The sequence below is a fragment of the Ornithorhynchus anatinus genome, chromosome 3, assembly GCF_004115215.2.
Source record: "Ornithorhynchus anatinus isolate Pmale09 chromosome 3, mOrnAna1.pri.v4, whole genome shotgun sequence".
NCBI classification, from domain to species: Eukaryota; Metazoa; Chordata; class Mammalia; order Monotremata; family Ornithorhynchidae; genus Ornithorhynchus; species Ornithorhynchus anatinus.
Window position 1 is genome coordinate 112,482,806 of NC_041730.1, and position 24,332 is coordinate 112,507,137.

The following is a 24,332-nucleotide window of genomic DNA, read 5'->3' on the forward strand; positions in this document are numbered from 1 at the left end:
CAATAAATATGATTGAATGAATAAATGAATAAGCTCATTATAGGCAGGGAACATATCTGCTGATTCTCTTGGATGGTACTCTTCCAAGTGCTTAGTACTATGCTCTGCACATAACCGTCGCTTAACACATGCTATCGATTGATCATTTAGCACTTACTATGTGCCAAGCACTGTACTAAGCAATGGGGAGAGATATAATGAGATCCCACAAGGGGCTTGCAGTCTAAGTAGGAGGGAGAACAGGTATTGAATCCCCATTTTGCAGTTGGGGGAACTGAGGCACAGAAAAGTCAAGTGACTAAATAATAATGATAATTGTGGTATTTGTTAACCACTTACTATGTACCAGATACTGTACTAAGTGCTGGGGTCAATACAAGGTAATTGGGTTAGACACTGTCCCTGTCCTATATAGGGCTCACAGTCTTAATCCCCATTTTACAGATGAGGTAACTGAGGCACAGAGAATTTAAGCGATTTGTCCAAGGTCACACAGTAGACAAGTGGTGGAATCAAGATTAGAATCCAGGTCCTTCTAACTCCCAAGCCCATGTTCTATCCACTAGGCCACACTGCTGCCAATTTGCCCAGGGTCACACAGTAGGTATGTGGTGGAATTGGGTTAGGAAAACAGGGCCTTTGACTCCCAGGCCAGTGCTGTTTTCCACCTGGTCACACTGCTTCTGGGAGACCGAAACTTATGGCTCAGGCCCCCTCTGCCTCTCCCAGAACACTCACCTCATGTGCCTATAGGTTTGGCTCCGAACATGGAGAGCAACATGGCAGAGCCCAGAGACCCATGCAGTACATACACAGGCGCAGGGATGTGTGAGATTTTAATTGAAAAGGAATTGAAGATGACACTTACATCAACACCCATTTACGGGACTCACTCAGATGCCAGAGTCTGTTCCGCTGAGTTTCCACATGCAAAAAGCAGGCACTTCCTGTTGAGGAGAGAAAAGGCAAAGGATGAATAGTATATCCTCCAATTTTTGAGACATTCTCCTGTCTTGTTTGGGAGGTGAAAATTGCCTCTGCAGTTCAGGCAAACCACTTAAAGGTCGGGAAGGTCTCCTACCTTCAAGCTTTATTCACCCGTCCCTCAGTCCCACAGCACTTCGGTACGTACCAGTAATGTATTTATTTATATTAATGTCTGTGTCCCTCATCTAGACTGCAAGATCTTTGTGGGCAGGTAACATGTCTACCAATCCTGTTGCACTGTATTCTCCCAAGTGCTTAGTACAGTGCTCTGCACACAATAAGCACTCAGTAAATACGATGGGTTGACTGAACTCGGCCTCGAGGGAGGGTAGAATCAAACTTTAGGGCCTTGGAGAGGTCAGGGAAGATTCTAAATTATAACTATAGCAAAGGACAAAAAAATGACCAACCTCCTCCCTGCTGCCTTGGCTCAGAGCCATCTCCCACTCCGATCCACCTGGGGACCTCCTTCTTCTTATTCAAAACTCAAGTCAGAGCCAACAGCTTGTACAAACACAGAGACCAAGAGCGGGACAGGAATAGCCTCTTATTCAATATTAGTCACCCTGGGTAATGAATGCACATATTGATCTCGAGAAAACAGTGTTGCTTATTATTTTATCCTCTCCCTGCAATGTGGCAGCTATTTCTTTGAGGATTAAATTATCTGGCTGAAAATACACTACTCACCCAATATCCTGCTAATGTTAATAACAACATGGGCCAGTGATATCGATGCTGTCTGTAGTCTCACTTCTGTTGTTCTTTTTCTAGATAGGAAACTAGATACAATAAAGGAAGAACTATGGCCCAGTGTAAAGAGCACGACCCTAGGAGTCAAAAGATTGTCCCTATCTGTTGCTGAATTGTACATTCCAAGCGCTTAGTACAGTGTGCTGCACACAGTAAGCGCTCAATAAATACAATTGAATGAATGAACAGAACCAGAGTTCTAATTCTGTCTCTTTCACTTACCTGCTGTGTGTGACCTTGGGCAAGTCATATAACTTCTCTGTGCCTCAATTACTCCATCTGTAAAATGGGAATTAAGAATGTAAGCCCTGTGTGGGACAGGTATTGTGTCTAAGCTGATTAGCTTGACCCTACCCCTGTGCTTAGTACAGTGTCTGGAACATAGCAAGTACTTAACAAATACCATAAAAAAACAAAAACCAGTTATTTCCTTTCTACCCTACTATTAGGACTGCTATGGTGGCTAATAAATTATTTGTGTCCTGTCCTTCCCTGGGCTTCGGAACCAGTTACAGACACTTTGGCTATATCCCACAGAGGGATGAAGTAATTTGCCCAAGGTTACACAGCAGACAAGTGGCGGAGCTGGGAACCCATGACCTTCTGACTCCCAGGCCCATGTTTTATTGACTATGCCATGCCGCTTCCTCCTGGAAGTATTTTCTTTACATGTTTCTTGGCTCATTTCATGTTATAATACCATGTTTTACTTTCCTCCTGGGAGTATTTTCTTTACATGTTTCTTGGCTCATTTCATATTATAATACCATATTTTATACATGGTAAAATGTAGCAGGAATCCACTGCTAGTTTGTTCAATGTCTCCTGCTTTTAACAATAATGAGAATAATAAAAATAATAACAATCTATTAAGGATTTACTTTGTGTTAAGGGCCAAATTAGATACAAATTTATGATATTGGACACAATTCCTGTCCCATATGGGTCACAGTCTACCGTATCCAAATTTTGCATATGAGGAATCAATCAATAAATCAATCAATCTTATTTAGTAAGTGCTTACACTTACTGTGTCCATAACCCTGTGCTAAGAACTTGAGAGAGTAAAATACAATGGAGTTGTTAAAAACGTTCCCTGCCCACAGTGAGCTTACAGTCTAACAGACTTGCAGAGCAGATAAGTAACTTGTCCAAGGTAACACAGTAAGTCAGTGGTGGAGCTCTTACTCCAAGGTCATGCTCTTCCCACCTTGCTGTTCTGCCTCATGTACCCATAAACCACTGTCAAAAGATCAAGAAGAGAGAAAAATAAAGGTTCGGCACTTATTACAATTAAATCCTATAGAACATTGAGATGGAACCAAGCAGCTGGGCTCAGAAATGGGGCTGTAAGCTCAGTGTGAGCAGGGACTGTGTCTGTTTATTGTTGTACTGTACTCTCCCAAGCACTTAGTACAGTGCTCTGCACACGGTAAGCGCTCAATATATCAGCATGGCTCAGTGGAAAGAGTCCGGGCTCAGGAGTCAGAGGTCATGGGTTTGAATCCTGGCTCTGCCACTTGTCAGCTGTGTGACTGTGGGCAAGTCACTTAACTTCTCTGTGCCTCAGTTACTTCATTTGTAAAATGGGGATTAACTGTGAGCCTCACGTGGGACAACTTGATCGCCCTGTATCTACCCCAGTGCTTAGAACAGTACTCTGCACATAGTAAGCACTTAACAAATACCAACATTATTATTACTATATACGATTGAATTTACGAACAGCCAAGAAAATATCACAAAGTAAAACTATACTACTTCGCATAGGGCTAATGTCCTCAACTAACAGTTCCCATTTAAGAAGGTCAACAGTAAAGAGAAAGGGAGATGGTTGTTGTCATTAATGGGTCTGCTTGCCTCATACCAGACTCTGTGAATGTGGAATTACACTTCTGACCTTAAGAGAGAGTAATTAGTGCAGTGGCAGCAAAATAAATTATCACAGAGACGCTGAGGAGGAAGTGTGCTTCTGACTAAGGTGGACGAGATAGTGGATCTGACCCGAGTGGCTTCTTGTGAAAATGTTACAGACAGGTCCAAGCCCAGAGGTGATTTAGTGGGCTCCATTTGGCCGACATTTCCAGACAGAACACGGCATTGGGCAGCCCCTAATTAGCTCAGGGTCCCTATAACATGGATTACCGGGCTGAGTCCAATTTCACCCCGACCGATTCATACTTGACCTGCCTCTGAACTGTGGGAACCTGGGCAGTGGAGGTGGGTGTGGACAGACGAGTGGGAAGATGAGATGAAAGTTGGATAGCACTTGGACTCAGTCACTTCACCTCAACTATCCTCACGTTCATCCCCTCAGGTCTTGAATCCACTTACGTGATATGAAAGTTTTACCATTCAAGCTGTCCCACTGCTTCCTTCTTCCTTCCTCTTTTAAAGTCCCTTTCGAGAGGGAAAGGGTATTTTCACTGTTGAGAAATGTGACTCTGTTCAACTAAGGTCAACTCTCCCACGGGTTTAAGAGAAAAACGTAACAGCCAAATGTCCTGAGCTTAGAAGTTCTATTCAGGAGTGCAACAGCGATCTTTGAGCTGGACCTGAATCTGGGGAACGTCGTCGGCTCTTTCCCAAAGATCAGGGAGGCAAATCCTTGGCATCTTTCCTTACAGCGGGGTATCAAAAATCAATCGACTCCCCACTGTGACTTTCCCGTGGGGCACCTGTTAGCTCTGCAACTGCAGGAAACTTCACACCCATTCAGGAAATGCTGTTAGCTAGAATCAGTGTGCTCCATCCTGATCTGACTCAGGCAGACCAAGGATGATCAGAGGCTGCTGTGAGGATAGAGAGTTGTAGGGCTCTTTGGTTCCAGCTCCCAGCAGCCTTTGCATTTTCCTTGCTAAATACTCTCTGGTAGAGTAACACACTTACCGAATGGCCTTTATGGTGTGCCATCCTAAGCATTCCTAGGAGAAACTGATGTTAAAGCCACTAATTCTCTAGACTGAGTTCCCAATTAAAGTGTAAGTACCTTGTGGGCAGGGAACATGTCACTTTTCTATTTTGCACTTCCAAAGCCCGTAGTATGGTGTAATAATAATTTTGGCATTTGTTAAGCGCTTACTATGTGCAGAGCACTGTTCTAAGCACTGGGGTAGATACAGGGTCATCAGGATGTCCCACGTAAGGCTCACAGTTAATCCCCATTTGACATGTGAGGTAACTGAGGCACAGAGAAGTTAAGGGACTTGTCCACAGTCACACAGCTGACAAGTGGCAGAGCTGGGTTTCGAACTCATGACCTCTGACTCCCAAGCCCAAGCTCTTTCCACTGAGCCATGCTGCTTCTCAATAGTCATTCATTAAACCATATTACTATTATCACTACTGCTGCTGCTGCTATTATCATTACTACTACTAATAATAATGATAATTATGGTACTTGTTAAGCAACTGGGGCTCCCCATCTTAATCATTATTTTACAAATGAGGTAACTGAGGCCCAGAGAAGTGAAGTGACTTCCTCAAGGTAACACAGCAGACATGTGGCAGAGCTGGGATTAGAACCCAGGTCCTTCTGATTCCCAGGCCCGTGCTCTACAAGATAATCCAGTCCCACAGGGGGCTCACAATCTAAAGAGGAGGAAGAACAGGAATTGAGAAGGAGCATGGGTTAGCGGATAGGACTGGGGACAGGCAGTCAGATGGGACTTTGCTCTAATTCTGGCTCTGTCACTTGCCAGCTGTGTGATCTTGGGCAAGTCACTTAACTTTTCTGGACCTCAGTGACCTCATCTCTGAAATGGAGATTAAGATTGTGCATCGCATGTGAGACATAGCTTTTGTCCAACCTGGTTAGCTTATATCTACCCCAACACTTATTACAGTGCCTGGCACACAGTAAGAACTTAACTAATACAAAAAAAAAATCAATCCCCATTTTGCAGACAAGGAAATCGAGCCACAGAGACGTAAAGTGACTTGCCCAAGGTCACACAGCAGGTCTGTGGTGGAGCCGGGATTAGAACCCAGGTCCTCTAGGTCCCAGGCCCACATTCCTTGCACTAGGACATTTGGCTTCCCAACCATCCATGTGATGACTGAATGAAAGGATTATCTTGTATCATTTCAAAATTGTCAGGAAACACGCTAGCAGCTATTGTGCTGATGGGACAATCACCACAGCAACAGAGTCCTGGAGTGCACGGGTCACATGACATTTGGGGGATATCCATAGAGCAATGGCCAGCTGGGGTTATGGGATCTGGGCTACTGATGAACGCTCAAAATGGATTTACGGGTGCTTCTTAGAGAGCCGTAGTTCTAAGCGGCTTAAAAGCACAGTCTTCAGTTACTGCTCTGAGCTATTTGCAAGTGAGGTTTTAATGCATTCATTCATTCAGTAGTATTTATTGAGCGTTTACTATGTGCAAAGCACTGTACTCAGCGCTTGGAATGTATAATTCGGCAACAGAAAGAGACAACCCCTGCCCAGTGATGGGCTTACAGTCTAATCGGGGGAGACAGATGGACAAAAACAAGACAACTTCATCACGGTAAATAGAATCAATAATAATAATGTTGGTATTTGTTAAGCGCTTACTATGTGCCGAGCACTGTTCTAAGCGCTGGGGTAGACATAGGGGAATCAGGTTGTACCACGTGGGGCTCACAGTCTTAATCCCCATTTTACAGATGAGGGAACTGAGGCACAGAGAAGTTAAGTGACTTGCCCACGTCACACAGCCAAGTGGCAGAGCTGGGATTCGAACTCATGAGCCCTGACTCCAAAGCCCGTGCTCTTTCCACTGAGCCACGCTGCTTCTCCTGTACAATCAAGGTGATGTACACCTCATTAACAAAAAAATAGGGTAATAAAAATATATACAAATCAGCACAGTGCTGAGGGGAGGGGAAGGGAGAGGGGGAGGAGCAGAGGGCAAGGGGGCTTAGCTGAGGGGAGGTGAAGGGGGAAGGGGGAGGGAGCAAAGGGTGGGGGAGCAGAGAGGGAGCAGAGGGAGCAGAGGGAAAAGGGGAAGCTCAGTGTGGGAAGGCCTCTTGGAGGAGGTGAGCTCTAAGTAGGGCTTTGAAGAGGGGAAGGGAGTTAGTTTGGCAGAGGTGAGGAGGGAGGGCGTTCCAGGACCGCGGGAGGACGTGGCCCAGGGGTCAATGGCGGGATAGGCGTGAATGGGGGATGGTGAGGAGGTGGGCGGCAGAGGAGTGGAGTGCATGGGGTGGGCAGTAGAAAGAGTGAAGGGAGGAGAGGTAGGAGGGGGCAAGGTGATGGAGATCCTTGAAGCCCAGAGTGAGAAGTTTTTGTTTCATGCGGAGGTTGATAGGCAACCACTGGAGGTTTTTAAGGAGGTGAGTGACATACCCAGAACGTTTCTGCAGGAAGATGATCCAGGAAGCGGAATGAAGAATAGACTGGACGGAGAGAGACAGGAGGATGGGAGATCAGAGAGAAGGCTGACACAATAATCCAGACGGGATATTATGAGAACTTGTACCAGTAAGATAGCTGTTTGGATGGAGAGGAAAGGGTGGATCTTGGCGATATTGTAAAGGTGGGACCGGCAGGCGTTGGTGACGGATTGGATGTGTGGGGTGAATGAGAGAGCTGAGTCAAGGATGGCACCAAGGTTGCGGGCTTGAGAGACGGGAAGGATGGTGGTACTGTCCACAGTGACAGGGAAGACGACAGGGCTCGGGAGGGAAGATAAGGAGCTCAGTTTTGGCCATGTTGAATTTTAGGTGGCGGGCAGACATCCAGGTGGAGACGTCCTGGAGGCAGGAGGAGATAGGAGCCTGAAGGGACGGGGAGAGCAGGGAAGGTATGCCTGGTACCTCTATTCTAACTCAGTTGCTCTATTTCTGAGTCATTCAGACTTAATAGGGACAATGTACAAGAATGAGATTAAGACTAAGCCAGAAAAAGGCTGATGAAAAGGTTTCAGGACAGAACAATCACCCCAGGTGTTTTTGAGGATTTGCAAGAAAAGTTACATTGGTTTTCCTTGTTTCCTCGATTAAAAACTCTAGGAACACATTTGTAAGCTGGCCATATTCTCTTAGTTGAATATTAGGGCATCAAGATTTCATCTCCTTCCCTTTCTGTGACTGAGATCATCAAGGGGATAAGATGGGAAGAAAGTGGGAGGTTAAAATCTCCCAGAATTCTGGGATAACCTTGCTGTAAATCTCAGATTGCTGCTCATGTTGGAGTTTTGCAAGTTAATTGTACTACCCACTGAATCACTGAGGCTTGTGCCTTTCCCCATTTACTTGTTTTTGCCCTGCCGTTTGGTCCCTTGACAACTCTCCCTGCACTTGCCCTTATATAATCCAGTAGCCTTAAAATGACCAGATTAATTTATGTCAATCCATTTATTAAGTACTTACTGTGTGCAGAGCAATGTACTAAATACTTGGGAGAGTGCAATAAAGCAGAATTGGTAGACATGTTCCCTGTCCATAATAATAATAACTATGGTATTTGTTAAGTGCAGCATGGCTCAGTGGAAAGAGCCCGGGCTTGGGAGTCAGAGGTCATGGGTTCAAATCCCAGCTCTGCCACTTGTCAGCTGTGTGACTGTGGGCAAGTCACTTCACTTCTCTGTGCCTCAGTTACCTCATCTGTAAAATGGGGATTAAGACTGTGAGCCCCACGTGGAACAACTTGATTCTCTTGTGCCTACCCCAGCGCTTAGATCAGTGCTCTGCACATAGTAAGCACTTAACAAATACCAAATTTATTATTTTTATTATTATATGCCAGGCACTGTATTAAGTGCTGGGCTCGATTCACTCCTTCATTCAATCATATTTTTTGAGCACTTACTGCATGCAAAGCACTGTACTAAACTCTTGCAGTTTAGTACCCTGGGAGGGTACAGTATAACAACAAACAGACACATCCCCTGCCCATAACAAGCTCACAGTCTAGAGAGATACAAGTAAATCAAGTTGGACACAGTCCCTTATCCCACATGGGGCTCACAGTCTCAATCCCCATTTCAAAGATGAGGTAACTGAGGCCCAGAGAAGGGAAGTGACTTGTGCAAGGTCACACAGAAGACATATGGTGGAGCTGGAATTAGAACCCATAACCTTCTGACCTGCAGGCCCATGCTCTGCCCACTACACCATGCTGCTTCTCTCCAAGGAATATACAGTGTCAGATTGAGGCACCACACCCTCAGAGGACATGGGGCTTCCATCGTGTGGAATCCATGGCTGGAACATGTGGGAAAGGGAAGGAAGAAGGAGGAGAAAAAGCCAGAACAAATAGACACAAAGATGCAGAGAAACAATGCATACAAACCCAAGGACAGAGCTTGACATGGAGTTGCAGACCCAGAAATCTTACAACAGAGTTGGTAGCCACATTCTCTTCCCATAATGAGTTTATAATCAAGAAGGAGAGACAGTAATAAAAATAAATGAATTATAGATATGCACAGGAGTGCTGTAGGGTTGCCCCTCTCAGGGTCACACCTAAAGAGTTTCCAGTATTCTACCAGCCTTGGCTACTGGAGGGAGAGTCAAGAACAGGCCTACCTATTTCATTCCTAGCTCGTGCAGTGGCTAAGAAGTGGAAGACAATCTGCTACAAGTCAAAACTCACCCATGCTGGGCAGTAGTGGCACGGGAGAGAGTCGAGGGCGGAGACTCGGGTTTACCGCGCAGAAGCCGGCAATGGTAAGCCACTTCTGTCTTTTTACCAAGAAAACTCTTTGGATACACTACCAGAAACGATCGCAGATGGAGAAGGGGGTGTTCTGGGAGAGATTTGTCTGTGGTGTCACTATGGGTCGGAAATGACTCGATGGCATAAGATAAGCTGTGGGGCTGAGAGTGGGATGAATATCAACGTGCCCAAAGGGTACAGATCCAAGTGCAAAGAGAGAGTCAGAGATAGCATCACTTCCCCCATGCTTCGTGCTCCTTTCTTAATCATAATCATGATAATCATGGTACTCGTTAAGCGCTTACTATGTGCCAAGCATTGTTCTAGATACATGTTAATCAGGTTGGACACAGTCCCTGTCCCATATGGGGCTCACAGTCTTATCCCCATTTGACAGGTGAGATAACTGAGGTATGGAGAATTTTTTTTAATTCTTTTTGTTAAGTGCATAATAATAATAATAATGTTGGTATTTGTTAAGCGCTTACTATGTGCAGAGCACTGTTCTAAGCGCTGGGGTAGACACAGGGGAATCAGGTTGTCCCACGTGGGGCTCACAGTCTTAATCCCCATTTTACAGATGAGGGAACTGAGGAACAGAGAAGTTAAGTGACTCGCCCACAGTCACACAGCTGACAAGTGGCGGAGCTGGGATTCGAACTCATGAGCCCTGACTCCAAAGCCCGTACTCTTTCCACTGCACCACACTGCTTCTCATAATAATAATAATAATAATGATGGCATTTGTTAAGCGCTTACTACGTGCAAAGCACTGTTCTAAGCACTGGAGAGGATACAAGGTGATTAGGTTGTCCCACAATCTTAATCTCCATTTTCCAGTTGAGGTAACTGAGGCACAGAGAAGTTAAGTGACTTGTCCAAAGTCACACAGCTGACAAGTGGCTGAGCGTGATTTGAACCCATGACCTCTGACTCCTAAGCGCTTACTATGTGTCAAGCACTGTTCTATAGATACGAGATAATCAGGTTGTCCCATGTGGAGCTCACAGTCTTAATCCCCATTTTACAGATGAGGGAACTGAGGCCCAGAGAAGTTAAGTGACTCACCCAAGGTCACACAGCAGGCGTGTGGCAGAGCCGGGATTAGAACCCAGGTACTTCTGACCCCCAGTCCCATGCTCTATCCATTAAACCATGCTGCTTCTCTTGCCCCGATGCTCTGCCTTAATGGGGATCTCTTCCTGCCTGAGCCTTCTAGGAGCTGTCAATACCTAGTGTCTCTCATCAGTGGCCTCACTTGCCCCCGGACCTCGCTGAATCTGCCTCCTCGTTGTGGGAAGGGAATGTGTCCGTTATATTGTTCTATTGTACTCTCCAAGACACTTAGTACAGCGCTCTGCACACGATAAGCAGTGTACAGTTGACTGATTTGACTCTCAGAAACTTTGAAAAATAGTAGCATGTCTTCCTTCTCCACCCCGCCATGCCATTCAAGGGCTAGCGTCAATCGATCAATGGTATTTATTGAACACTTACTGTGTGCAGAGCACTGTATTAGTAATAATAATAATAATGTTGGTATTTGTTAAGCGCTTACTATGTGCAGAGCACTGTTCTAAGTGCTGGGGTAGATACTGGTTAATCAGGTTGTCCCACGTGAGGCTCTCAGTCTTAATCCCCATTTTACAGAATAGTTAGCTGAGGCACAGAGAAGTTAAGTGACTTGCCCACAGTCACACAGCTGACAAGTGGCAGAGGAGGGATTCGAACCCATGGCCTCTTATTCCCAAGCCCGTGCTCTTTCCCCTGAACCACGCTGCTTCTCCTACGAGTGCTTTGGAACACAGGATATAACAGAGTTGGTAGAAAGTCCTTGGTCAAAATGAGCTTACAGTCTAGAGAAGGAGCTTTCCTTTTAAAGCCGCCATAAGCAGTCCACAAGGAAGGGAGAAATACTGATATTTATTGTGGAATTTGTTGAGCTCTACTTCATTCATTTATTCAATCATATTCATTGAGCACTTACTGTGTGTAGAGCACTGTACTAAATGCTTGAAAAGTACAATTGAGCAACAAATAGAGAATAATTCTACCCAACAACGGGCTCACAGTCTACTTGTGAACGAAGCACTGTAATAAATGCTGGAGAAGATAGTAATAGGAATAATAATATGGCATTTGTTAAGCCCTTACTCTGTGTCGAGGACCCAGAGCTCTGAGCTCTGGGGTCGATGCAAGCTAGTCAAGTCTTGTCCCCCATGGGGCTCACAGTATTCATCCCCATCTTAAAGATGAGGGAACTGAGGCTGAGAGAACTCAGAGAACTGAATAAACAGAGTAATCAGGATGGATACAGTCCCTGTCCCACATGGAGCTCACAGACTAAGTAGTAGAGGGTAGGATTTAATCTCCATTTTACACATGAGGAAATTGAGGCATAGTGAAGTGGCTTGCCCAAGGTCACGCAGCAGACAAGTGGTAGAGCCAGGATGAGAACCCAGGTTCTCTGACTCCCAGGCCAATGTTCTTTCACAAGGCCATACTGCTTCGCCGGGAAATAGCAGATTAGCCGAAAGAGCAGGGCAGACCTCATTTCCGGTAAAGCAGTGAAACACGGTACTAAGTGCTAGACTGTAAACCTCTTGACAGGACTGCTAACTCTGTTGTATTGTGCTCTCCCAAATGCTTAGAACAGTGCTCTGCGCACAGTAAGCACTCAATAAATACCACTGATGATAATGATTTAGGATTATCTCACCCTCTTTGGGATGATGACTGGTCGGCTGAAGGCTGAGGGAGAATATTAAGCTACTTGATGGAATATTTTCTATTCCTCCCATAGTCCCTAGAACTGGAGTAATAGCTTCCTCCTGGTCAGTGAATAAAGCATCTGGCATGGAAGTTATGTAGGGAAATCAGAATTTGAGAGCAAAAAGACCCAAGTGAATTTATGAATCAGGGCAGGTTTCTGAATACGCAGCTGGAACTTTGGAAAAGGTCAAGCTTCTTCTGTAAAGGAACCTGCAGAGCAAGAAGCTATTTTGGAAGTCCTTGGGCTCACAGTTGATTTAGAGAATCATTTTTGAATATTTAATTACATCAGTTCCACCACTTAGGTGGTTTGGGAGTGCGGAAAATATTGTAATGGGATCAGAACTGTGCTGAAATCCTAATTTTTGCTGACTGATTCAAGGCCCCCAACTCAACTCATCATAGCTCACCAACTTTCTCCCCCACCCAACTTCCCTCTCACAGTTGACAACAGCATCATTCTCTCCAGTCTCTCAAACCCTTATTATCCCTGATCCATCCCTCTCCTTTTATCCCAGTATTCAGTCCCTCTTCAAATCCAGTTGGTTCCTTCTCCACGATATTTCCAGACTTCAACTCTTCCTCTCCTTCAAAACTGCCACCAGGCTGGGCAAGGCACTCATCCATAACCTGACTCGACAATGCATGGCTTAGTGGATAGAGCATGGGCTTGGGAGTCAGAAGGTCACCGGTTCCGCCACATGTCTGCTGTATGACCTTGGGCAAGTCACTTAACTACTCTGTGCCTCAGTTCCCTCATCTGTAAAATGGGGATTAAGACTATGAGCCCCACATGGGTCAACCTGATTACCTTGTATCTACCCCAGTGCTTAGAACAGTGCTTGGCACATAGTAAGCCCTTAACAAATACCATTATTACTATAATTGTTATGATCAGCCTCCTTACTGACCCCTCTGCCTCCAATCTCTCCCCTCTCCAGTCCATACTTCACTCTGCTGCCTGGATTATTTTTCTATAACATCATTTTGCACACACCTCTCTTCTCCTCAAAAATCTCCAATGGTCATCCATTCCTTCCTGTAACAAACAGAAACTCCTGACCAACGTGAATACTTATTCAGAACAACCTAATTATCATCATTCTTCTTCCTCTAGATCCCAGCTCACATTTCTTTCCTCTCAAGCCTACCTTTTCACTGTGCCTCATTACTGCCTTTCTCACCCACAACTTGCTCACACCCTCCCACCTGCACAGCATTACTTCCCCTTCCACATCTTCCAGAACACTGTTCACCCCATCTTAAAGATCCTCCTAAATACATAATAATAATAATAATAATGATTGTATTTGTTAAGCATTACTATGTGCCAAGCACTGTTTTAAGCACTGGAGTAGGTACAAGGCCATCAGGTTGTCCCATGTAGGGCTCACAGTATAAATCCCCATTTTACAGATGAGGAAACTGAGGCACAGAGAAGTTAAATGATTTGTCCAAGGTCATACAGCAGACAAGTGATGGAGCCGGGATTAAAACCCACGTCCTTTGACTCCCAAACCCATGCTCTAAATACAACTTCTTCAAGAGGCCTTCCCTGATTAAACTCTCATCTCCCCATTTTATATTCCACCCAACTGTAACTTCAGCACTTCCATATCAACTAAACCCTTATATACTCACACTCCCTGGTAGCCTTTATATATAATATGATGGTATTTATTTAAGTGCTTACTATGTGTCAAGCACTACTTTAAGTCCTGGCACAGCTACAAGCTAATCTGGTTGTCACTCACAGTCTTAATCCCCATTTTACAGATGAGGTAACAGGCACAGAGAAATTAATTGACTTGCCCAAGGTCACACAGCAGGCAAGTGACAGAGTCAGAATTAGAACCCAGGTCCTTCTGACTTCCAGGCCCATGCTCTATCCAATAAGCCATGCTGATTCCCATATATATCTACATCTATCTATCTATATATATAGATAGATATATCTACCTATATCATCAATGGTATTTATTGAACACTAACTGCAGTGACTGCTGTTACTAAGAGCATATCTATCTACATGGGTAAATATAAATACATAATGTGTGCATATATATATGGATAAATATAAATACATAATACATATATGCATACATATTTTTGCCCAGTACTATTTCCTTCTACCTGCAATTTTATTTTAGTGTTTGACTTTCCCACTAGTTGGTAATCACCTGGATGGCAGGGACTATGTCTACTAACTTCAGTGTACTCTCCCAAGCGCTTAGTAAGGTGATCAGCACAAAATCGATGCTCAAGAAGTTTGACTGATACATCGTTTCAGTTTTCTCATCCACAGAGTAGAACTACCAGACTATATTGCCACAGAGGGATTGGAAGAAATGAGTGAGTACAAAGCTCTTTGAAAGTGTCAAGGGCTGTATGAATGGCCAATAAAAACAACAAGTTCTTGCACGCCTAAGTATTTTCAGGAAGAATAACTTGTCCGATCGAGATTGCAAGAATGTTTCATAAATCCCACGCAACCAACACAATTCAGTACCTGCAATTTTCCTCTCCAAATGTAACATTATTTTCACTTAGGAAATTAATTCTAACTAGTCACATGGGACATCTCTACTGAGACATGTGGGATGCATTAAATAATTATTAAATTAAATTAAGCAAGATTGTTAAATGCATGACCATTGTTCTCTTGCTGTTAGTTTGCTTAGTTGTTTATAATATTCATTTTGTCTTGCGCTATGGAGTTTCTCCAGTTATTCATTTATAACCTCTGATTGTGTATTCAATAAGATTACATAATTAAATTTGTATTAGATTGCATCGCTGTTTGCATTGGGCAGCCACTTTCCCATCAGTAGAAAAAGAACAACTAATTGTGCTGGGAAAACAGGAAACAAGGACTGAAACTTGACCTGGAAGCCTATTTACTAAAATCAGTGTCGTTATTAACAAAACGTAGAGTGTGCTGGATAGCTTCCTTATGGGTAGAACCCATTACAACTGCTCACTTGAGGAACATTTTAATCATTTGGAAAGATGGTGGGGAAATAATTACAACCCTGAGAGAGGAGATAGGTATGTGACATTTCTTCTGAAATCAATTTGCCAGAGAGTAGATTTTTCAAATACCTAGCAGTGTGCACCCTTATGGAGAAAAAAAAAAACAACTTCCTCTCCTTTGTACTTGGTTGTGTATGACCAATCAAATTAATATTAAATAAAATTCAACTTTAGGGCAATTTGTCTGATTGGAAGCATAAGCAGCTTCAAAGTGTGCAGCTGGATATCTCAGAAAATTGCTGGAAAAAAGGGGAGAATGTGAAAACCTTGGAGGGCAATCTTTATTTCTAACATTTGACACAATAAAAACCTTTTTTTTTTCCTGTCTTTGAGACTCTGCTGGATAGCAGGTGTCTGAGTGTAAAAGTACTAGACCAAAACAACTTCATCTTCAGCCGGGGCTCATCAACATGCGTCTCTTTATTGCCTTATAAATTCAATGACTAGAAAATGAATCTGTGGATTTTAGTACTTGCAAATGTGGTAATTGAGTTTCTGCTTTGACGGGGACTGGCTTTGTTCTAATACACTCAGATGATAAACAAAACCAAACCAAACAAAAATACCTTGTTCTCCTTCTGACTTAGACTGTGAGCCCTATGTGGGTCAGGGTCTGTGTCTAGCCTGATTAAATTGTATCTACCCCAGTGCTTAGTATAGTGTAAGTGCTAACGTATACTACAAGTATTACTTTTTTATTATTATTTTTAAGAGAAGAAAGAAAGCTGAAAATGAATGATTTGTAGATGTTCTTAAAGGATGTTGGTGCCCAAGTCCTGCTTAATTCTACAGCTGAAATTGGTGATACTGGCTAATAGTAACAACAATAATAATAATAATAGTAGTAGTATTTGTTAAGTGGTATGTGTCAAGCACGGTACTAAGCACTGGGGTAGATACAAGATAATCAGATTCGTCCCAGTCCCAACCCACATGGACCTCATAGTTTAAAGTAGGAGGGAGTAGGATTCAATCCAATTTTACAGATGAGGGAACTGAGGCACAGAGAGGTTGAGTGACTTGTCCAAGGTCACATAGCAGACAAGTGGCAGAGACATGGTTAGAACCCACGACATCTGACTCCCAAGCCCGGGCTCTTGCCACTAGGCCATGCTGCTTCTAAGTCATCATATTGACCGAGTCTTTGTACTTTCCCAAACTTTTAGTGCAGTGTTCTACACACATTAAGTGCTCAGTAAATACCACTGATTGATTAACTGGGGAAATGTGTTGTGCTTTAGGAGGTGAGAGAGGGTAAAGAGTGCAATTTACCGTGCTGAGACTGGCATCTCTTAGGGAGACCCAGTCTTCAGCACTTCTGAGGTGCCAGTTCTATGCCAGAAGAGTCTTTTCATAGTATTTGAGCACTTACTGTGTTCCAGGCACTGTACTGAGCTCTGGGTAGACACAAGCTAATCAGGTTTGGACACAGTCCCTGTGCCACACGGGGATCACAATCTTAAACCCTATTTTACAGGATGAGGAAACTGAGGCACATGGAAGTTAAATGACTTGACTAAGGTCACGAGCAGACAGTGGCGGAGCCAGGATTAGAGCCCAGGTCCCTCTGACTCCCCAGGCCGGTGCTCTATCCACTAGGCAATGCTTCTTGTGATTACGATGGAGAGTGCAGGGGAAGGCAAAAGAGCAATACAGTGTTGAAGTGGTATATGGCGACAAAGACATTAATTGTAACAGAATAACTGGGGTGAGATCTCGCTTCTGACCCTGCATGTCCTGAAGACCTCGGAGAAATCTAGAAATCCAGAAGCAAAGAAATCTCTGCTCTCCCCTGGGAAATCAGTTGTCCAAAGACAATCACCCTCTTAGGGTTGCACCTGGAGAATTTCCAGCACTCTACCAGCCTTGATTACGAGACAGAGAGTCAAGCAGAGGCAAACCCATTCCATTCCTGACTTGGGCAGTGGCTAGCTAGTGGAAATCAGTCTGCTGCAAGTCAAGATTCCCCTGTGCTGGACAGTAGTGGCATAGGAGAGAGTTGAGGGCGGAGACTGGGGTGTACTGTGCAGAAGGAGGCAATGGTAAACCGCTTCGGCATTTTTACCAAGAAAACTCTATGGATCCACTACCAGAACAATTGCAGATGGAGGTGGGGCCTTCTGGGAGAGATGCGTTCATGGTGGCGCTATGGATTGGGGATTAGTCGACAGCATAAGACAAGTGTTGCTTTCATGCCCTTACCATCATGGTCCAAGTGATCCGGTGAAATATGAATCCCTCTTGCCACTGGTCCCGGATCAGATTGTTTCAGGTGAAATTAGCCCACACTAACTTCTCCGATTTGAATGATTTCGTGTACTGAAATCTGGCAGGCCTGAGCAGAAGGCCCTTCTTAAATTCCTTCTGTGAATGAGAGGTGGCAGGACACATACACGAATAGTTCTGGGAGCAAGTGAAAAAATCAAGAAGGAAGCTGTTGTTGTGTTGCCCTGAGGGACTCTTAGTCATAGTTGATTCTTGTTCTTTTCGAATTCTCGAAAATGTTATCTTTAAATCTCCTCCAAGAGCTCTTCCCTCACTAACCCATCATTTCCATTCTCTATTTTGACCTCACTTCTGCATTATTTATGAACTTGGGTCTACACTCCTCAGAGCACTTTGATATTCACCCCACCCCTGCTCTGCCACTTGTCAGCTGTGTGACTGTGGGCAAGTCACTTAACTTCTCCGTGCCTCAGTTCCCTCATCTGTAAAATGGGGATTAAGACTGTGAGCCCCACGTGGGACAACCTGATTCCCCTATGTCTACCCCAGCGCTTAGAACAGTGCTCGGCACATAGTAAGCGCTTAACAAATACCAACATTATTATTATTATTATTATTACCCCCACAACTTTGGGTATATATCCATAAACTCCCCCATTTCCCTTATGTTTAATTTATTTTAATGTCTGTCACCCCAACTAGATCCTAAGCTCCTTGAGGGTAGGGATTGTGTCAAATAGATCTAATGTACTGCACTCTCCCAGACCCTTAATATAGTACTGTCTGTGCAAAGTAAACATTCAATAAATACCATTGATTGATTGTTTCAGTGATAGCTAATGTTTCTTTTCTCATCTTCCACTTTATTTTGAAAGCTTCTTAAGGACTGACCCATCATCATCAGCTTCTGGATCTATTCCCAAGCAATAATAATAATAAGAGCTGTGGTATTTGTTTAAGGGCTTACAATGTGCCAGGCACTGTACTAAGCACTGCGGGGCGAATACAAGCAAATTGGGTGGGACTTAAATCTCTGTCCCATATGGGCCTCACAGTCTTAATCCCCAATTAACAAATGAGCTAACTCAGGTGCAGAAAAGTAAAGTGACTTGCCCAATGTCACACAGCAGACAAGTGGCAGACCCCGGATTAGACCCCCATGACCTTCTGACTCCCAGGCCTGGGCTCTATCCACAAGGCCGTGCTGCTTCTCGAGTGCTCTGCACACCTTTGGTGGCTAAATAAAACATTAGGATGTTGATCTAAGTACGCCCAGGCCAGGGTTGAAAGAGAATCAAGACCTCATCGGGCCTCAGATTTTGTATCCAGATTTGGAATGGGCACTGTGAGAAGTCTTCTCTTGTATCCTACCAATAGCAAAACCACAGACACATCTCTCCCAGAACGCCCCACCTCCATCCGCAATCGTTCTGGTAGCGGATCCATAGGGTTTTCTTGGTAAGAATACAGAAGTGGTTTACCATTGTGAGTGACCATTCCCGCTGCTATTGTTCAATGTCTGCCCCCAAAAGTGAGGTAAAGTTCACTGGAACATACAGTCCTGGACCCGTGGAAACACACTGCCATCAGCACTTAACTGGAGGTTTTCAGAACATTCCTGCAGTTCTGAAAGCCTGGAGAACAGTCTTTGTGTAGTCCATTTATTCATGTTCTGCACATGCAGTAGTTAAATCAGAGCAAGGTGCAGATTGCTTATTCATTGATAAAATATTCAGGAGCTGTTAGGGGCCAGGGTAATGTCTTGATTTCAGCCCCTACGAGTGACTGAATTCCAGAAATACCGCATTCATCAGAAAGCCTGAAAAATAGGGCAATCACAACAGGGCCTGTCTATTCATGCTTCCCCACCAGTGGTCCTGTAGCAATGGGCTTCCTGGGGGGAACAGAGAAACTAGACTTTCAGGGACTTAAAGGGAGTTGGCTCAACAGAGAGCAGAAGATTTTTGTCTGGAACTATGTTATCTCAGACAGGAAAAGATGTCTGTAAACAACCTCTCTGAAGCTAAACTTGTATGCAAGAAATTACTGATGTGAAGTTAATGTCTCCTAACCACAAACGCTAGCCCTCTGATGAAAATTTTCGAGGCAGAGATATGTTCACCAGGTTTATAGCTAAAATGAAAAGAATCCAGCTGCCTTGAAAATGGTTAACCAACCTGTAAAATGTGTTGCAACCCTCCTCGTGGTGTCAGTGTGATGCGGTAGCTGATAAGAAGGACTATTTCTTTCCTGAAGAAACACATCCAGCAGCTGTGCGTAAACTTCATGGGCAGAGAACACATCTACCAGCTCAGTTATAGTCTACTTACCCAAGCACTTAGTACAGTGTTCTGCACAGAAAGCACTCAATAAATACAATGGATTGATTTTATTAAAATTCTTACTTTGCCCTCAGCCCGGTTTCTTGTAGAGCCCAGATTTACACAAAACAGTACAGAGAGCACCATTTTAAAGGATAACAAGCTGACTCCACTGTGTGCTTCCAGATCTGTCACTATGCCTGTATTCTCCAAGGAATGGACTGTAATATACTGTTCTAATCTCAGCTCTGCCACTTATCTGCTGTGTGACCTTGGGCAACTCACTTCACTTCTCTGGGCCTCAGCTCCCTCATTTGTAAAATGGGGATTGAAATTGTGAGCCCCATGTGGGACCGGAACCTCATCCAACCCTAAATGCCTGCATCCACCACAGTGCTTAGTACAGTGCCTGGTACATAGTTATTGCTTAAATACCACAATAATAATTATTATTATTATTACTGTCAAACTAGTACTGTAATCTCAGAGGGGATTCCCTTATCCGCTCTTCCTGTTCGCAAAGAGTTGCTGAGAACTAATCATTATGTGGTCAGGAAGTTCAATTTGCAGATGAAGGGCTTTTATTTAATTACCAGGAATATGAATAAGGGACTGGTAATTAAATTATGACCTACTTTAGGACCGGGAATGTCACATCACAAAAGGAATTCATGTTGTTCCATTATAGTAAATCAGGTCTATTGTGTCATTTTGAATTGCATTGGATAGACTTTTTATTAACTCCCATATATTTATCTCATGTTCCCTGGAAAACAGCCAATCCGGCTGGGTGGGACTTTGAATAAGGAGGGAAGAAGAGTTGGAGTCTTGAGAGACAGATTTCAACATAACTGTAAGTGACTTCCTGGTTAAAATAAGTTATCATAAAACTCAGTACGGTTACCTGTTTCACTGATAAAACATTTCATTTCTCAGCAGAAGTCTACCATAGACGTTTCCCATGCTAAATGCGGAGCCTCGGGGAACAGAACTACTGTGTTTAAATTCTCGGCTCAGTTAGAGCAGCTATTACTGGACAGCTGAGAATTGAGCTGATAGCAACCATGACCTTCCCCTGGCCCTGACTTTTTTAGGATGCTTTGGCATCCTCACCAACTCTCTAGCTATAACTCTTTCTGCCATCAGAGACTGCTGACTGGGAATCATGAACCATAGTGGACAGTCGAGGCTTTCCTTCTCCCTTATTATCAAATCTGTTTAGGTTACGTTTGTGTTGTGTGGAATAGAATCAGCCTCCTCCCTGACCTTCCCGTCTTCTGCCTCTCCCCTGTCCAATCCATAATTGACCGTGCCACGCAGATCATTTTCCTGAAAAAACGTTCAGTCTACATCTCCCCATTCCTCCAAAACCTCCAGTGACTGCCCATCCGCCTTCGCATCAAACAGAAACTTCTTACCATCAGCTTTTAATCAGGTCTCTCTCCAACTTGCCTCACTGATTTCCTACTACAACCCAAATGGGATACGCCGCTTCTCTAAAGCCAATTTACCCTCTGCACCTCAATCCTGTCTATATCACTGCCGACCCCTTATCCACATCCTAAAACTGACAGAACTCTCTCCCGCTTCATATCCGACAGCCTATCGCTTTCCCCAGCTTCAAAACCCTCCTACAATCACATCACCTCCAAGAGGCCTACTATGATTAAGCCCTCATTCGCCCTCCCTTCCTGCCCCTCCTGCATTGGGTGGACACTTGACTATTCTTAAGCACTTTGACAATCTCCACAGCCCCAGCCTAGCATTTATGCAAATATCCCTATTCTCTGTTTCCCCTATCTGTAAATTATTTTAATGTCTGTCTCTCCCTGTAGACTGAAAGCTCCGGGTGGGCAGGAATTGTGTCAATTCTACTGTACTTTCTTAAGAATTTAGTAAAGTTCTCTACACAGAGTAATCACTTCATAAATGCCACTGATTAATTGAAAATGACACTCAATCAATCATTCAACAGAAGGGATGAGATTATTTTGTGTCTGCTTTTACATTACATGGTAAGATCTTGAAGTCAGGCAGCATGTCTTCTACTACTGTTGTACTCTCCCAACTGCTTAGCACAGCAGCGTGGCTTAGCGGAGAGAGCACGGGCTTGGGAGTCAGAGGTCATGTGTTCTAATCCCATCTCCGCCACTTGTCTGCTTCGTGACCTTGGGCAAGCCACTTAACTTCTCTGTGCCTCAGTTCACTCACTGCCAAATGGGGATTAAGACTGTGAGCCCCACGTGGGACAACCTGATTCCCCTGTGTCTACCCCAGCGCTTAGAACAGTGCTCGGTACATAGTAAGGGCTTAACAAATACCATTATTATTATTATTACAGGGCTCTGAACACTGTAAGTGATCATAAATACTATTGATTGATGAATTGGCAGTTGTGTTCATGATGTTAGGATGGGGGCAAATTCTACACTCTCCTTCCTGACACTTCAACCAGATGTGGCAAATATCTTACAATTGTTCTAGTCCTTAAGACTAAATGTCCTCTCTTTGATCAATCCATCAATCAGTACAGCTTTTTTGCTCCTCTAACACCAACCTACTCCTTGTAACTTGTTCTCATCTATCTCTCTGCCAACCCCTCACCTACATCCTCCCCACTTGATATCCTCAATAACTCTCCTCACCTCAAAGCCTTATTAAAAGCACATCTCCTCCAAGAGATCTTCCCTGACTAGGACTTCCTTTCCCTTACTCCTCTCCTTTCCATGTCACCCTGGCACTTGGATTTGTGTCCTTTATTCACCCCACCTTCAAGCCCACAGCAGTTATATGCATAACCATAACTTATTTTAGTGTCTGTCTCCCCATTTAGGCTCTAAGCCCCTTATAGTCAGGCAACATGTCTGCCAGCTCAATTCTCCCAAGTGCTTAGTAATTTTCTCTGCCCAAATTATATGCACAATAAATATGATTTACCTTATGGTATTTGTTAAGCGCTTACTATGTGCTAGGTGCTGTATTAAGTGCTGGGGTAGACGCAAGCTAATCAAGTTGGACAGAGTTCCTGTCCCATGAGGGACTCACAGTATTAATTCCCATTTTACAGATGACATAACTGAGGCACAGGTAACACGGCAGACAACTGGCAGAGTCAGGATTAGAATCCAGGTCCTTCTGATTCCCAGACCAGTACTCTAGGCCATGCCTGGGCACTTTCTATGTACAAAGCATTGAGTGCTTGGAAGAGTACAATAGATTATGACACATCATTTGGAACCCCTTTAAATCAGGAATTCTGTGGTCTCCCACTGCTGTCCCATAACCCACCAGTGTTTAGTTCCTGCCAATCTTAGAGGAGGAGGAGGAGGACTCACCTTTTTTATGGTATTTGTTAAGCTCTTACATGTGCCAGGCACTGTACTAAGCTCTGGGGTAGGTACAAGTTAATCGGATTGGACACAGTCCCTGTCCCAAATGGGGCTCACAGGCTTAATCCCCATTTTCCAGGTGAGGTAACTGAGGCACAGAGAAGTTAAACGACTTGCCCAATGTCACAGAGTGGACAGGTGGCGGGGCCAGAATTAGAATCCAGGTCCTTCTAACTCCCAGGATCATTCTCCATCCACCCAATCTCTATCCACTAGGCCCTGCTGCTTCTCTAAATTCTAAACTCTAATTCCTTTAGATGTCTGGCCCTGATGAGAAGCAGTCAAGCCCCTGGGGGCCCAAGATGACATTTGATAAATTCCATAACTAATTAAAGGACACAGTCTCTGCCCTCGAGGAGCTTATGGAAGAACCTACAATTGCTTATGCGGTTGGCATTCTGACAGGGAGTTTTCCCTTACTCAGGTGAGAGTGATATTTCAGGATTCTTTTGCTTCTGCTGTTCTCCGCTTATGACGTGCTCTCCCAAGCACTAGATACAGTGCTTGGCACACAGAAGGCGCTCAGTGGTCTCAGTGATGCTTGAAGATTCTCCCAGCAGCATGGAGCAGCTCTGTCGGGTCAGAGGAGGGAGTTTCAAATTCAGTTCCCCTAACATAGAAAGGAAATGACATCTCCCATGTCAGTGGAGTATCCCTCTTTTCCCTGCTTTCTGGAAGAAATGATTCAGCGAGACTTTCCAAGGAACATCCTTCGGGATTCCTAGTCTAGCACCAGTTAGCTAAAACAAGCAGAGAAATTCCAGGAAATCAAGATTTTGGATTTTCCCCTCTCCTCCCCATTTGCATCGCACTTTTATATCTGCATCTAGTCAGCCCCTCTGGAGGCTCAGAATGTGAGGTAGGCTTAGGCTGTTTTTTGCTCCTCCTCAGTGGGCCCCTCAAATGAGGTCTGTCTCCCACTCCAATTGGTCCCTAATTGCCTCAGCTTCTTTCTTCTCCCTCGGAACCAAATCTGCCTTCCTTCCCTCTGCCTCTCCTCCCTTCCCAGTGTCCTTAGCACCGAGCTCTGATCCCCATCCTCCTCCAGCTCTCTCAACCCTGTCTCTTGGGGCTGAAGAGCAGAGGAGTGTCCAGTCTGTCTGGGGGCCGGGACCGCCAATAGTTCTAAAGCTACCTCTAGTTACTTGTGGTGACACAATGATTTACAGTCTCAGTCTATGTCCTGCAGCGGAAGGAAGACTG